This window comes from Sorex fumeus, unplaced genomic scaffold (assembly GCF_029834395.1).
Source record: "Sorex fumeus unplaced genomic scaffold, SorFum_2.1 ptg000061l, whole genome shotgun sequence".
Classification (NCBI taxonomy): Eukaryota; Metazoa; Chordata; class Mammalia; order Eulipotyphla; family Soricidae; genus Sorex; species Sorex fumeus.
Window position 1 is genome coordinate 42635654 of NW_026606118.1, and position 16036 is coordinate 42651689.

Consider the following 16036-nt stretch of genomic DNA (forward strand, 5'->3'; position numbering starts at 1 on the left):
TGAGATACTCTCGGTTGCTTGCCGGGCTCTCCGAGAGGGCGGAGGAATCAAACTCGGGTCGGCCATGTTGGCTGCGTGCAAGGCAAACGCCCTACCGCTGTGCTATCGCTCCAGCCTGATTTCGGTTTAAAAAAAAAAAAAAGATATCAAGGGTATCCAGATAAAAAAGAAGAACTCACTCTTTTACTATTTGTAGATGACATGATACTATACTTAGAAAATCCCAAAGAATCTACAAAAAAGCTCAGGGAACAATAGATTTGTTTAGTAAAGTAGCATATTACAAAATCAATATCCGTTACTCCATGGCTTTCCCATATATTAATAATGAAAGAGAAAAAAGAGATAGAGAAAAACAATCCCATTCGCAATAATACCTCAGAAAATCGAGTATATTAGGATCAACTAAAAAGGTTAAGGAACTATACCAAAAAAAAAAAACACCTACAAAACACTACTTCACGAAATAAAAGAGGATATGAGGATATGGAATCACATCCCATGCTCATGGATTGAAAGGTTTAACACTGTCAACATGGCAATACACCCCAAAGCTCTATAAAGATTTAATGCACTTCCTATAAGGATACCCATAAAATTTTTCAAAGAAATAGATTAAACACTCTTGAAACTCATACACAACAATAAACTCCCATGAAGAGCTAAAGCAATCTTTGGTAAAAAGAAGGGAACACCTTCCCCAACTTCAAACCCTACTACAAAGTTGTAGTAATCAAAATACCATGATATTCAGATAAAGACAGGCCTCAGATCAATGGAATATAGTCAAATATCCTGACGCTGGCCATCAGATTATTATTACCTAATCTTCCATAAAGGCTCAAGAAATATGAAGTTGAGCAAGGAAGTCTCTTCAGCAACTGCTGATGGGAAAACTGGACAGCAACATGCAACAAAAATGAACTCAGACCTCTTTATAGTGCCAGGCACAAAGTCAGAGCAAATGTATTAACGACCTCAATATCATACCCGAATTCATAAGATATATGGAGAAAAATGTGGATACATCCCTCCATGACATTAAAGCTAAGGGAAACTTCTAGAATGAAACACCACTGACCAAGGAAGAGGAAGTGAAGATAAACAAATGAGAGCACATTAAACTAAGAAGTTTCTGCAATTCAGAAAAAAATGGTGACCATGATAAAAAGACATCCCACATAATGGGGAAAATTATGCAATACCCATACAATTAACCTCAAAACTCTGACTGCTGTATCATTAAGAACACTAAATAGTTCCCATGAATTTTACCTTCTTCATATATATTTACTCTGAAATATTTTCGATTTCCTTTTAACCACAGGTAAAAAAGTAAAATTATAAGTTTTTTTAAAAATTAAAAATAATCCCTATACAGAGCCTGGTGCGACCCAAAAAACAAAAAAGCAAGCAAACAAGCAAGCAAGAAAGAAAGAAATTAAAAATTAAAAAATAATGCTGTTTGCAATGATAAGGATCAATCCCAGATCATCATACAGTGGAAGGCAAATGCTCTATCACTGAGTTATATCCCTGTTCTTAAACATTTAAAAAGTTCTTATTTGATGTCTCATTGCATTTTCTTTTTAAAAAAATCCTCTTCTTAGTATGCCTGGTCACCAATGTACCTCCTACTTTTTGACCCTCGCGTCTCTTGTATATTTTACCTCTAAGACTCAGTTGTCACCTTATCCTTCCTGTAGCCATGTTTTCCTTTGAAAAAATTTCCAAGATCATGTCTGGCTTGCATTAACTTGGTATAAAATGGAAACCTTATATTCTGTATGCTCTCATGCTAGAGGTGATGATGTTTTCGATCCAGGTGAACTCTTTTCTGGAGAGCTTTCTGGCTGTTTCTACTTGACTTCAAAATATCTAAAGGTAAGTCATCATCTTTTTTTCTTTGCGTTTTTGGGTCACACTGGGCGATGCACAGGGGTTACTCCTGGCTCTGCACTCAGGAATTACTCCTCACGGTGCTTGGGGTGACCATACAAAATGCTGGGAATCTAACCTGGGTAGGCCGTGTGCAAGGCAAATGCCCTACCTGCTGTACTATAGCTCCAGCTCCCCTCCTCCCCATAATTCATCATCTTGAGGGCCTCAGATTTTTACCTTCCATTTAGAAACTTCATTTTTACATTGACACAGTAAATTGAAACCACAGAACAATTGAATGGCATGTTATAATGGTAGCAGCCATGAGCAAACATTGATAACCCATAAGTGGGCATGAATGAATTCTGTCTCAGAGGCTTCACTTCTGAGGATACCTGTCACTACCTCCTTTCTGTTATGTATCGCAGGATCAGAATCTACATCAGGCCATCAGTAGAAATTGTCCAACCGAAAGCTAGTCTTCCACTGGGATCAGAATCCTTCATCCATCTAACTTGTAATTTTTCATTCATGACTTGTTGACTTTGTTTCAGGCAGAAGCATCCAGAGCATAATAAACTCAGCTTTCCCGTTGTTTCCACAGGAAATCCAAATACTTAAGAATGTTATCATTTCTGACGCCACTGTTAAAGATTTTTTTGAATCCCACGGTAAGATACTATCTTTAATGTTATAATATTACTGTTCTCCATAGTCCGGATCTCCCCAAAGAACTCTCTACTCTCCTCACTCCAAGTGCAGACTCCCGTTTATGATGCTCCTGAACATACTTCTAATAGTTTCACCCAGGTTCTCCCCTAAAGTGCACAAGTTAATTTCATACCACTCCAAGTTCTTATTCCTAAACTACCAGAGTCTGCTTGGTCCTCAAGCTTGTGTTCTCCCTTGAAGAAATACCGTGCCTCCTTTCTCTATGTCTCTCTTTGCTTGCTTTGTTAAACAAGTGTTCTTGCTTGAACATATATTCCATTCCACCCTACACCTGTTTCACAAGTTTCTCAGTGTTTTTCACTAAAATCTATTTTGCTTCACTAAACTAAAAATTTTAAAACACCAGAGCATTGTTAAAACCAATGTTTGTATCTTTTAAACCACAAATTTTGAAAATGAAAGGTGGTAAACCAATGGAATACTACTCAGTTGTATGAAGTGAAATCTTCTTATTATTTGTATAAAACTGGATAACATGAGGATATTATGTTTAGTGACATAAATCAGGCAGAGAAAGATAGGTATCCTACTAGTTCATGCATATGTGGCATATGGAGAAAACAAATTAAAAGAAAAAAATGAGACAGACAATCGTCTAAAACATTATTGATATTCTATGGTTTATAATTCACTTAATAATGGTTTCTCATACACATAATTCCAACATGACACTCCTCATTCTCTCACAAAATAAACCCTCCCTCTCCCCCAAACCCCCAGACTCCCTCACTCCCAATCCCCTGACTCAATTGTGTGGATCAGTTCTCCCCTTACATTGTCCTTGAACATTTCTTGCTACCTTGCTGTGTGTCTTTACATCCCACATATGAGAAAAATCTCTCTGTATCTCTTCCTTTCCTTAAGGCTAACTTTACATGCACTATATCCTCTAGTTTCATCCACTGTTGAAAATTGCATAATTTTGATCTTTTCAAAGCAATAAAAACAAACTTTAGAACTATAAGACTATTTAGTTACCAGATGGAAAGGTGTAATCAAAGTGGAAAAACTGAACAATGATGAATGACGGAGTAGGCCATTCAGTAGTGAGTGCAATATGATACATGCATGTTGATTCTGCATAATCCTAAAATTTATGAAATTCTATGATGTAATTCTATAATGTAATTTTAAATAATCAAAAAAGGTTTTAAAAATTTACATTTATCTATGATTTTGACGTATCTTTTGTTTCAAACTATCAGAAATAACAATAATGTGAGATAGAGATATGGTGTATCACTATACTTTTAAACAAGAGAAGTGCTGAAAATTTCTGTGTCTTGATGAACTGTCATATAAATTGACTCCAAAATCAAATTAATACACTCAAGGAAAAATAAAAGTCTACCAATTTAATCTTTTGTCTTCACTCAGTTTCCCATCTGCTGATCTCTGGCAGACAAAACAGTTTTTCTTTTATTTTACTTTTTTTAATTTTTATTAGTGAAACACCAAGAGGTACAGTTGTACATTTACAAATTTTTGTTCTTGGGTTTCGATTATACAATGATCAAATGCCCATCCCTCCCCCTGTGCCCATTTTCCACCACCATGTATTCCAGTATCCCTCCCACACCAATCACCCCCATCCCACCCTGCCTCTGTGGCAGGGCATTCCCTTTTGTTCTCTCTCTCCTTTTGGGTGTTGTGGTCTGCAAAAGAGGCATTGAGTGGCAATCATGTTAAGTCCATAGTCACAATTTTTATTTTCAAAGGATTTCTTGGCAGAGGTTTGGCAATCGTTGCTAGCAAGCAACTCCTTTTCTTCTGCTTTTTTTTCTAGAAATATATACTTGTACTAAGAATGATTAGTCAAGGCACCAAATTGACAAATGTCCCTGTATTTACTTCAGTTCTGTTTCCTAATTATCACATATTATTAGCAGTGGATAGAAAATAACTAGCCCAAAATTCGTGGGGGAATGGGAAATGTTTATGCTTTCCATAGTGTGGAAAATCCCTGTCACTAGTATAGTGACATTCACCTAAATTTGTAAACACAATGCTTAAGAAGAGGTAATCCATGACTGACACTTTAAGGAAGAACTGGCCTTCAGCAAATATCCTTGGTTTCAGAAGGATGGCTCTAGCCTGGGTGTGGGTAAAATATGGGAGCTGTGAGCTGCCGGCATTTAACACATGCTCTGAGGCTATGTGGTGACACTGCTGAGAAATGTGGAGAGCCCTGATTAGGTAGGGTCATGGGGGAGAATGGAATGATGAAAAGAAAGCAGAGCAACAGGACAAGGTGATAGATTCCTTTGTATAAAAGTTTTCATCTCTATTGTACTAATCTGTGAAAAAGAGAACCAGCTTCTTATCATTATTTCTGGCAATATATTATACTTAAATAGTGCTTCAGGAAAAAAAAAACAGTCCCCTTGTTAGTTGATATAGCCCGAATATCTGTGAGGTCTTTGAACTCTATGTATACACTGCTGATGACATAAACCAATCTCACTATTATCTACCTAAACTGCTATGGTCTCACCATTTAACTCTCTAAACTCTGATGGCTCCAAATCTTCTAAGATCAACTTTCATCTCTTCCATGATATCCAGGATTCTCTTAACAACCTTCAACTCTCCCTTTCTTTCTCCATCTCTCTACCAACTATGCTCTCCATGCCAAAATTTGCTAAGACAAGCTTTCTTGAAATATAGATGTAAGTTGACTTCTTTTTTTTAAATTTAGTCAATTTTTTATTTTCAAAGTCATTTATAATGGAGTTTTGTCATACAATGTTCCGATTCTAATCACACCACCAGTGTCTGCATCCCTCCACCAACAAATGACCCATTTCTCCCTGCATTCCCACCGATTTCCTTGACAAACACATTTTGAATTTTAACTATTGTACTTTGCTGGAGCGATAGCACAGCGGTAGGGCGTTCGCCTTACAAGCCGCCAACATGGCCAACCCGAGTTCGATTCCTCCGCCCCTCTCGGAGAGCCCGGCAAGCTACTGAGAGTATTTGATATGCCAAACACAGTAACAACAGAGTCTCCAATGGAGACGTTACTGGGCCCGCTCGAGCAAATCGACGATCAACGGGAGGGCCTTTACCTTTACCTTTATCTTTTACTTTGAGTTCCATACTTACAGGAGTGTTGGCATTGGTGGTTAAGACATACTCCTCAACTTTTTCATGCTGGCCTTCCTGGATCAATGCCCACTCACACCATGTAGGGGAAATATATGAGGACAAATCATTAAGCTCCAAATTTTTCAAATAATCTTTAAACAATTCTGATCGAAAAGATAATAGTGTGAACTGAAGGGGACAACCCCCTGGCAGCCTGCAAAGTCTTCATTTTTCCACATTACAAAAGAGGAAATCAGTGAAGGAGGTCTGTCATCACGCAAGTTGCTTTGTTTTCAGAGGAACCCAAATGTCAAGACCTTCCTTTTGCACTTATTGTCTCTTTTCCCATCATTTCAGCCTTTTCTCCCAGCATTTTTTCATCAGTGAATACAACATTCCTTCAAGAGAGTTGAACCTTGTTAGTTTTTAGATATTACTGGGATCAATTCCCTCCAGCCATACATGAAAGGTAGCAAAACAGTTTTCACGTTTTTCTGTTCCCAGCCAGTCAACTTACCCTATCCTGGGAAAATCTATGAACTGGTTAGTCTCAGGTTAGTCAGAAACTGCGTTCATTTCCCCCCATTTTCAACAAAGTAGTTACTGGTACCAAGCAGAGTTAGTTAAATATATGTTCCTGTTAACATATCTTTGCACTTGGGATCCATGTGAACACCCTCCACCTGGCTTTTTTTGAAGGAGGTCATCCAGTTTGCGTTACAGGTGGCATTCTGTTTCTCCCTATTCCTCTCCAAAGCGAAGTGATGTGAAAATAACATATTTAGTAAAAGGTATGATTGAAAGCTCCAGAACGAATGCCAGCCCTTTCAGCTCTCTCGGTCTTATATGTAACCTGCTCTTCGGAACCTATCTTATTTTAGTATTTTGGTTTTGAATCTTATTTACAAAAAATATTTTAACGTATTTGAAAAACATCCACCAAGTATCCCATGATGATCATCAGCTGTCCAGTTCTCTACCTTTCCCGGTTTCCTTCCCATTCATCCATCACCCCATTCAGTCTCCTAGGACCATCTCTTTCCACCACCACCTTCCAGGCTCAAGGTTAACCGGTACCTACTGCTTTGGAAGTGGTGACCTAGTGCGCATGTCTTAGTCTGGTACCTCCGGCAACGCAGCCCCAACGCCATTTATATCATTGGTTCTTGTTAGAGCTGTAGTTAACAGCGATATTTAGAGCAGGCTACAGGCACCAGGGACCATGGAAGACCAAAGACCAGCCCGTCAAGCCAATATAATAAAGCTCCCCCCACCAAAATTTTCCTGATAGCTGGCTTGTCTACCTTGGGGAGTTTACAAATCCAAAGTCTTACATAGGCAATGGAACCTCATTGTTGAAACACGCTAGTGAAGTATCACCGTAATAGCAACTCTGAATATTGCTGGGAATAAGTGAAATGGTGCAGCTAGGGGTGCTGAACAGAGGGCCCAAGGATATGGTGACTTATCTTTGCAACTCCCAGGAGCTGATCTTCAGGCTTCATGCTGCAACTGTTCTCTTGGTTTCATCCCTGTTAAGAGTCATCCTTGAATGACTCTCAGGGCGTAGATCACGCATCTGGTAGGTTTATTCCCCACTGTATGAGTTCGCATCCCCCAGCCATCATTTATGGATAGACCACCCAAACCTTTTAGTGATGTGTCTCAAATTTGGTTATTTTCCAAAGGTGGCCATGAGGTGTAAACACAGCCTCCATGGAAGAATTTTTACTTTTCTTCTGGTCATTTCAGACGCATACGCCTTCCTCAGCCTATTCCAAAATTATTCTTTTAACCGAAAACTGCAGACCGTGCCATTTCTCCCATTTTTTTCGAGGACACCAGGGATGGGGCATAGGTGACTGTGCTCTGTTCTTACTCCTGGCTCTGTGCTCAAGTTTCACAGCTGGAGGGTCTCTGGTGACCATAAAGGATTGCAAGAATTCAACTGGGTCCTTCTTGCTTGCAGAGCAAATGCCCTGTCAGCTATACTCTTCCTCTGACCCTACCCCTTTCTTCATCAGGCCCATGCAATTTCTCCTCTTATGGGCGTTATAACCCTGGACCAAGTTTGTATTTCTTAGAGTCTTGTCTGTTCACCCTTTTTCCTGTACCTAACTTCCCATTCTTTCCCATCCCATCCTTCAACCCCCAGCTACTCCCCAAAACAACCACAGTTGACAGCATCTCAAAATTCAGAACTTTTATTAACAACCGATTAACTTTGATGCATCTCTTTAATTTGAAAAACTATATTAGAATAAATAAAAGGTGTATGGCATTTCAGTGTTTGCCTAGGGCAACCATCTGGTACCTAAAGTGGAACCTCCCATTCCAGCTACTCACATTACGTAGCCATAGTAGAGAGAGTTGTCCATCTCTTTTCCCCTCTCAATAAAGAACTGCACTTTCCCTACAAAGAGGTGTGTTTGGCAGCGTTCTCACGCTCCTGCTGAGCCTTCCTTTTCATAGCCTCATGGTCTGGTCTCTGCTCTTTGGTGATGGGCTTTGACATGACTGGCTCGGGAACATTGGGCTTTCTCCATGGAATAGGTTGGAAACGGAAGTCTTGGAGGAGAAACTGACTCTGACGTTTGGGTGGAGACTGCCGCTTGTTCACAGAGACGGAGGAGGCTCCTGCTGGAGAGTAGTGACAGCTGCTGTCTTGTAGGGAGCAGGTCTAGAAGCTGCAGGCTGAGGAAAGGGCCGGCTAACAGGGTTCAGCAAATCTGGTCGAGATGGGTTGGTTGAAATGGACTGAGCAGGTTTGGCAGGACCAGAAAAAAATGCAGTGGTTGGCCCTGAAGAATTGGCAGCATGTGGATGAGCTGCATTGGTAGAGCCGGGCTCGGCAGGGTAAGCTGCAGCAGGACGATGTGAGGCCAAGACTGTGGTCTCCGAGGAACAGGTCGAGCTTGAGGCCTCTCCATGATCAGAAACGGCAAAGGTACCAATTTGACCTTCCCAGGAGGTGGCAGCTCAGACTGGGCTGGAGATGAGCATTTTTCAGCACTGCTACTTGGTTTCTGTGCTTTGACCTGAGTTTCCTCAAGGCCTTTTCCATCCCGTGTAGCACCTAGACATGGCTTGACAGCTGAGGATGCCTTGACATCTTTAGGCTTCTTTGAGCTATTCAGGACCTGGGAGGAAGAGATTCCACGTTTTGGATCACTCTTCTTCCCCAGAGCATGAAACAATTGGACAGAATCCAGCATGTGTATGCCTAGGTAGTGGTGGGGCTTTTTAACTGCCTCTTGGCAAAGCTCAGGTTGAGTTTCCTTGCGTTTCATCTTGCCAATGGTGGGCTTTTCTTCTGCCTTGACCTTGTTCCCTGGCTGCTTACACTCCTTAGCTTTCTTAGAGTTTTCTCTGATGTTTTTTATCTTCTTTTGCCCATAGCTGTTTGTCTTGCTGATCCTGCTGGAGGCAGCTTTGTGAGGTTTGCTGTTAGTTTTGGCCTTGGTAACAGGACACCTAGCACTCTCTGCAGCATTACAAACAATCCCTGCTCCCCCTAGTAAGCATTCTCAGACTTTTAGCTGGATTTTGGCCTTCGGTTCTCCCTCTAGAGGTTCAGAAGCCTCCTTTTTGTTCTTCCGTGTTGGATGGGAGGTCCCCTTAGTGCCACTTGAATTTTCCTGCACCTACTTCAGAGTGATGGTGTCAGTGGTGTTCATTACCTGCAGATCTTTGGATTGATCTAGGTCTACTGGGATCTGGTAGGTCTCCAGTGGTTTTGAAAGCCCAGTATTCATCTGATAAAAATTCTTAACTTTTTGTTCCTGAGTTGGAAGTGGGGTCAGCGCCAGGTCACTGTGGGCTGGAGATATTATGGGAACTTCCCCAAGCTCAGATGGTAGATTACTCTCAGGTCTTTGGATCCTGCTACTGCAAGATATGGGCGATTCGGAAATTTGTGTCAGACCAAATGTCTGACCTGAAGGTTGCAATTCCAGGGAAGTCTCCATTTCCAGGAAATTCATCACTAAAAAAGGAACCAAGGAAGAAATCAGATCCTGCAAAATGAGATATTCCCTCCACAAAACTAGTGGTGCAAGAACTGTGCACCTTCCAGTAATAGGCAAGGCATTGTTACTGCATATTCTAAGGATAATGGAAAAGGCCCTGTGCTAGAAGATTGGAGGTAAATGTAGTTATTACTGTTTTTCATGTTTTGCTGTTGTTTGTTTGGTTTTCTTTGTATTTGAAAGAGATTCTGTGTAAACTAACTTAAAAAATGAGAGACTTGGGACAGAGGGATTGTACATTTGGTAAGGCACTGGCCCTACGCACAGCTGACCTCAGTTTGATCTTTTGTATCACGTATGATCTCCTAAGCACATTCAGCAGTGATCCCTAGCACATACACAGGAGTAATCCCTGAGCACTTTGGACTATGACACAGATTCAACCTGCTCCAAACAAAAGCTTTTTAAAAAAAAGTTAGAGATTTTTAAACTAATAAGTGCCATACAGAGCTTAACATTGTAATCTATTGTACTCTCAATTTATTCACTTTCATGGAAAAATAAAAGGATGTTAATATCATAGAATAAGATTATGAATGAAAGACTACTTCAGCATGATATTTGTGCTGAATTACATATTCTAGGTTTGATGATTTGAGACAGAATCTCTGAACCACAAGTGTATTCAGAACATTGCTGTTCATTAATGGAAGGGAAAGTTAAAGTGGTAACATTACAATAAGAGTTCTGAAACTTCTTAAGAAAATAACGAAATACTAGTTTAAGACATGTATTTTGCTTTTTGTGTGGTAATTCTGGAGGACTTCTGACATAGAACAGTGAAAAATATGGCATTCCCTGCCACAGAGGCTTGGTGGGATAGGGGGTATGGGTGGTGGGAGGAATACTGGGATCCGTGGTGGTGAAGAATGGGCACTGGTGGAGGGATAGGTACTCCATCATTGTATAAATGAAAGCCAAGCACAATAATCTGTAAGTCTACAACTGTGCCTCATGATGTTTAACTAATAAAAATTAAAAAATAAATGAAATAACTAGAGAAAAAATGTGGCATTCCTTGGTGTGCTCCGGAGGATTCATGATATGACAACTAGATGTCCATTATACTATTATACCTTCCATTCTCCTTTAGGAGCTCTTATGTTGAGTGTGAAAATAACGTGCTGTAAAATGAGTGAGGGAAGTAACCATGAACTAAGTTTAGTTAACTTCATTTCATAAACTTAAAAATCTCAGCGTATTTAAATACCACCTGTCTATGGACAGTTTTCCTCTTTTCTGACCGCAATTTTTAAATTTTCTTTCCCTTCTCTCAGTTTAACTCACCTTGATAACTCAATTCTGTGATAGATTGAGAAGACACAGAGAAGTCGATTCCAGAGGAGGAGGCTGGTGGTTGGTTATTTGGGGGCTGGACCTCCTTCAGAACTACAACCATTTCTCTAGATGAGTTGCTGTATGCTTGGGGGGGGGGGCAGAGCCCTTTTGCCCTGTGTATGACATGGAGTCATAGGACTGCAGGCCAGAAAGGAGAGTTCCCAGAGTGCCTTGATGATTGTAATACACCTGGCTTCGTTCCTGGTAGGGAAGTGACAGGATTTGAATCTGATGTGGAACCAGAGATGGTGTTCTCTCAACAAGACTGGCAGAAAGTGATGGGTACACAGACACCGTGTTGTAGGTATGCAGGGTTCTCTCATAGTGAACTGCCTTAGAGATGGAAGAGACAGCGGTGTCTTGGTCAAGGACAGTCACAGAAAAGTCTCCCATGGAAGACTTCTCTTCAGCACTTCCTGCAATATCCCATTCCAAAACATCTGATAGGAAGCAGCTGAGGTGGATATATGACTCTGGCGAAACACTCCAGATAGCATTGTTGTGCTGAAATGTTGGCAAAGATAGGCACTACCCATCAGTGGTTGGAAAGAGGTGCCAGAGGCTGAGGGCAGGAGCCAAGCAGAACTACCAGCTGGAGCAGATACTCTGGAGTAGTTGCAGAGACTTCCTGTTAGGGAAGCGGCATTGTTCACCACGGGAAGGGAAAGCTGCAGAGTATGTGCCGTTCACAAAACAGATGGATTTTGAAAATTTTCTGTAAGGAACAAAAGGGTGATGAAAAAAGTCTGTGAGACTAATAATCTCCTGCAATGCTGAGAGGAACAATATTAACTTAAAATTTAAGCCATCAAGATGCTTCTAGTATCAACAGTCAACTGAATTTCCAAAATTCCAACAATTTTGGGTGATTTAAAGCCTGGAACCATTTGGCAATTTGTGTATTTGGCACCGTGCACCCAAATGAACACAGAACTGTAGAAGAACCAGGTGATCTTGTCTGTACCTGGATTTCTTGCTTACAGATAGTTTCTCCTTACCCTAGCAATGCCTCTAGCTTGCTCTCCTATTGACTCATATGGTATTTCGTATAACGGAAGCTTTTCCAAACTAGGAAGTCTAAGAGAATGGGTAACATTCTCTGGACAAGAAGAAACTTGAGGGCCAGAAATGACAAATTGACTTCATGTTTTTGAATAGTTTTTATTGGGCGTGGTAAGGAGTATAGTTTGAACCAATAACTGATAGTGACCTTGAGCTCTTTCTGGCTCTACACTCTGGAATGACCCCTTGTAACATTGAGAAGATTGTATGCAGTGACAGAGATCCAACCAGATTGACTGTGTACAAGGCAAGTGCCTTATTCCCTCCGATACTATCTCTCTGTCCCTTATGAATTTCTAAGTTACGGAGCCTAAGCATGTGGACTTTTTTCCAGGACTCTGCATGATCACTGCAATGCAGAAACGGTTAGGAAGATACCTTATATTAATAGAGGCATTTGGGGTCTTTAGAACTATTACCATTGTAATCATCAGGTTTCCATTTTACGTGTGCAATGAATATCTATTAGTTATGGTTCACTTATGACTTATTCTTGTTGAGGCATTGAAGGTTACACTGATTTTTGATCCACTTCAAAAATGACTACTTGAGTTTTTCCCAAGAAATGTTTTTGGAAGGAAAACTTTATTTAAATTCTGTGTCTTAAGTGGTTTATCTACAATGTGGTTACTAATAACTCTAAGAATAATAATGCATACATGAATATAATTTTTCCATTTCATGTGGTTTGCATAGGAGGAAGTATAAAGAAAACATGATGAAAAATATGTATCACAGAACTGAAAAAGAAGTATATAGATATCAATGAAATCTGGGCTACGTAGCAAGCACGATAGTACAGTAAGTTATTGAGAGCAGACCCAAGAGTAAACCCTGAATAACAGTGGATGTGGTCTCAAAAAAAAACAAATAAAACAGTGCAATAAGGTTATTAGTAAATTGTTCCACATATACAATAAGAAGAGTGTATTCTATTTTAGAAAAATCTGCTAGCCAACAAATGGAATAGAAGGTAATTTTTGAGTGTACACTTTACCAGTCCATTAAACAGAAAAGATTTACCAATAACAACATAAAAAAAGAAAATAGGAGTAAACGTGATTGTATTTCATAGGCAAGAAATGTTTTACATGAGTAAAGTAGTGAAACTTGTAATTACAAAACATTATTCTCATCAATACCTCTGAATATTAACCAGCAAACAACACATGTTAAACATAGCATATAATTTCAGTTTATCACACAAACAAACAAAAAAGACCATATAAAAAATGATCACAAAATATTGGAAATTTACTTTCAAAACCTACATTAGAATTATCTTTATTAACCAGGAAAATGTTCTTCTGAATGTTTAATAAATGAGCACCAAAATCCCATTAAATATCTTTAATGTAGGAATAATAAAATTCACAAATATGACAAAAATGTGTAATTAGACATATGAGACTTGATTTTCCTATTTCCAATTAGGATCTAATAACAGAAGTGGACTATTATCAAAATATACTCATGTTAGGAAGAAAACCATTGTCCTTTTCCATTTCAAGGATGAGATGAATCCATAGAGTAGATTCGTTCACTCACAATACTATATTCTCTCCTGGATGCTTTTTAAAATTACTTGCCAATATGCCTGTTTCTAAACTTTTTGAGGACTATAGCCCTATTTGCTATTGCTAGATCATTCTCTTGTTTTATTTTTTCTTTATGTTCCAATCTTCATGGTACCACCATCTACTCAGTCAACCTAGCTAAACCCTAAGGTCTCTTCCACTTTCTTCTGCACAAGTTTCTGCATTCTGACAAAAGGGAAGACCTCGGAATGCTGACATCAATCCAATACCCAGGGCCGCAGGAGATAGTGTAGTGCTTATGGAACTTGTCTCACATGCACTCAGTTTGACTCCCAGTTTGACCACCTGATTGCAAGAGTATCAAAGGCTGTATAGCCTTGGAGAACTCCAAGCACCATGGCCACGTTTTCTGAGAATTGCCTGTGGGGCCCCCACACCTCCTGAGCATTGCTTTAGAGACTCTCCCAGTAACCAAAAAAATATATAACGCGCCAGAAACATGTACTTGTCTTAAATAGGGACCCTCACTTGAAGTGAGGTTCACAAAGAAATATTGCATGAAAACATAAATCAAAGAACAGGGGAGACAGTGTAAATCATGTGAGTACAGATCATATATTTGGTGAAATCTGTTAAGATTCAGATGCCCTAGTCTTCGCACCAGGGATATTCCTTCAAAAATACCCCCAATATACTGGAAAGGTTCTAGAACATTAGATGACTGAAACTCAGTTATGAGCAACTTTGTAACTGTGTATCTCTTGGTGATTCTAATTGTTAAAGTAAAATTTAAATACACCCATCAAAGTTACCTTTTTACCACTAAATGTGAAAGATACTTTCTAATACTTATCCTCACCAAAAGCTCAACAGAGTGTGACACTTGCCAGGAAATGTCCTCCCTTGCATTTTTCTCATGAGACTTATTAGTACTTCACTCTTCTGTTTCTTCCCTCTTCTCATGCCAAATCTTTCTGTCTCCCTTGCAAGCTCCTCAAACATTATTTATCCATTCAATATTGATGCTCTTTGCCACTTGCTCCTCTTGACTTCTTGTCCATGAACTGATTATAAAACATAACATAGCTGCACTTACAGTATTCATGCCAAAGACAGTCATTGATGTATCTTTGGGTTTAGCTTTCTACAGCTATTGGCACACAGGTGAGTAACATTCTGGTGCTGTCTTCATGCTTACTGATAACCTCAAATTGCCACTGTGCCTGTGGCTGGATCCCAACACCTCAGGACTAAGTTTCCAGAGAAATTAAACTCCCGAAAGATATGTGGCAGCCATGTTCCCAAACCACCCCTGGATTAGCTATACAAGCTAATGGATTGGTCTTGTTTCAGAGACCCATAAACAAATCTTGAAAGAGATCAAAAACCACAGTTATCCTTGGACCTGCAAAAGGCTGAACACACTAGGGTCAATCGGAGGGAGGCAGGTTAGTTTGGTGCCCACCCAACCAGAACCCAGTGCAGCCACTTGCTCCCACAATCCAAAATCGCCACCATGCCGTCGTCTGGTTTCCACCGTCTCAGGATGGCTCTCACTGAAATATAACAGCTGAAAATTCGGATATGCGGGTTTTGTGACTGAAATCTCCATGCTTTCTCTGGGTCACGATCGGCATCCCACCCCCACTTCCCTGTACTTATGGAAGCCCCAGCAGTCATTTCCATACCTCAAAGCTACTCCAGCCCTATCTTCCTGATAAAAAATACTAAATTCCTTGAACAAACATTATGACCTCTTAGTACCTGTACAAGATCCATAATGCAGAAAATAATAAGGAGACAGTGAGAAAGAATTAAAGAGCCTTCCATACAGACAGGCTGGGTGTGGGGGTAGGGTGTTGGGGGATGGTTTTAGGGAACCAGGAACATTGGTCGTGGGAAATGTACACTAGTGGAGGGATGGATGTTGGATCGTTGTATGACTGGAAGCAAATTAAGAATAGATTTGTAATGGTCTATCTCACCGATATTCAATAAAACATTAAAAATATATATCCTTAATTGGTATCTCAGACTACTGATAGAACTTTAAAACCCAGCATATCTATTTTTGTGTTCTCTGTAGGAAAAAATAATGTTACTCACCTGTGTGCCAATAGCTTGAAGAATGCTAAACCCAAAGATGCATCAATGACTGTCTTTGGCATGAATACTGTAATTGCGGCTATGTTATGTTTTTATTACCATTTTCAAAGAATACAAAAATACACTTTTAATAAGATTTTCTTGGTTCTCTATATAAAAGCTAAATGACAACAATTAAGGTTAACTCAATATTTTCTAAAGTGCATTACATTTAGTACTTGAAAAGAAATTATAAAAGACTCTGGGAGATGGGAGGAGGAA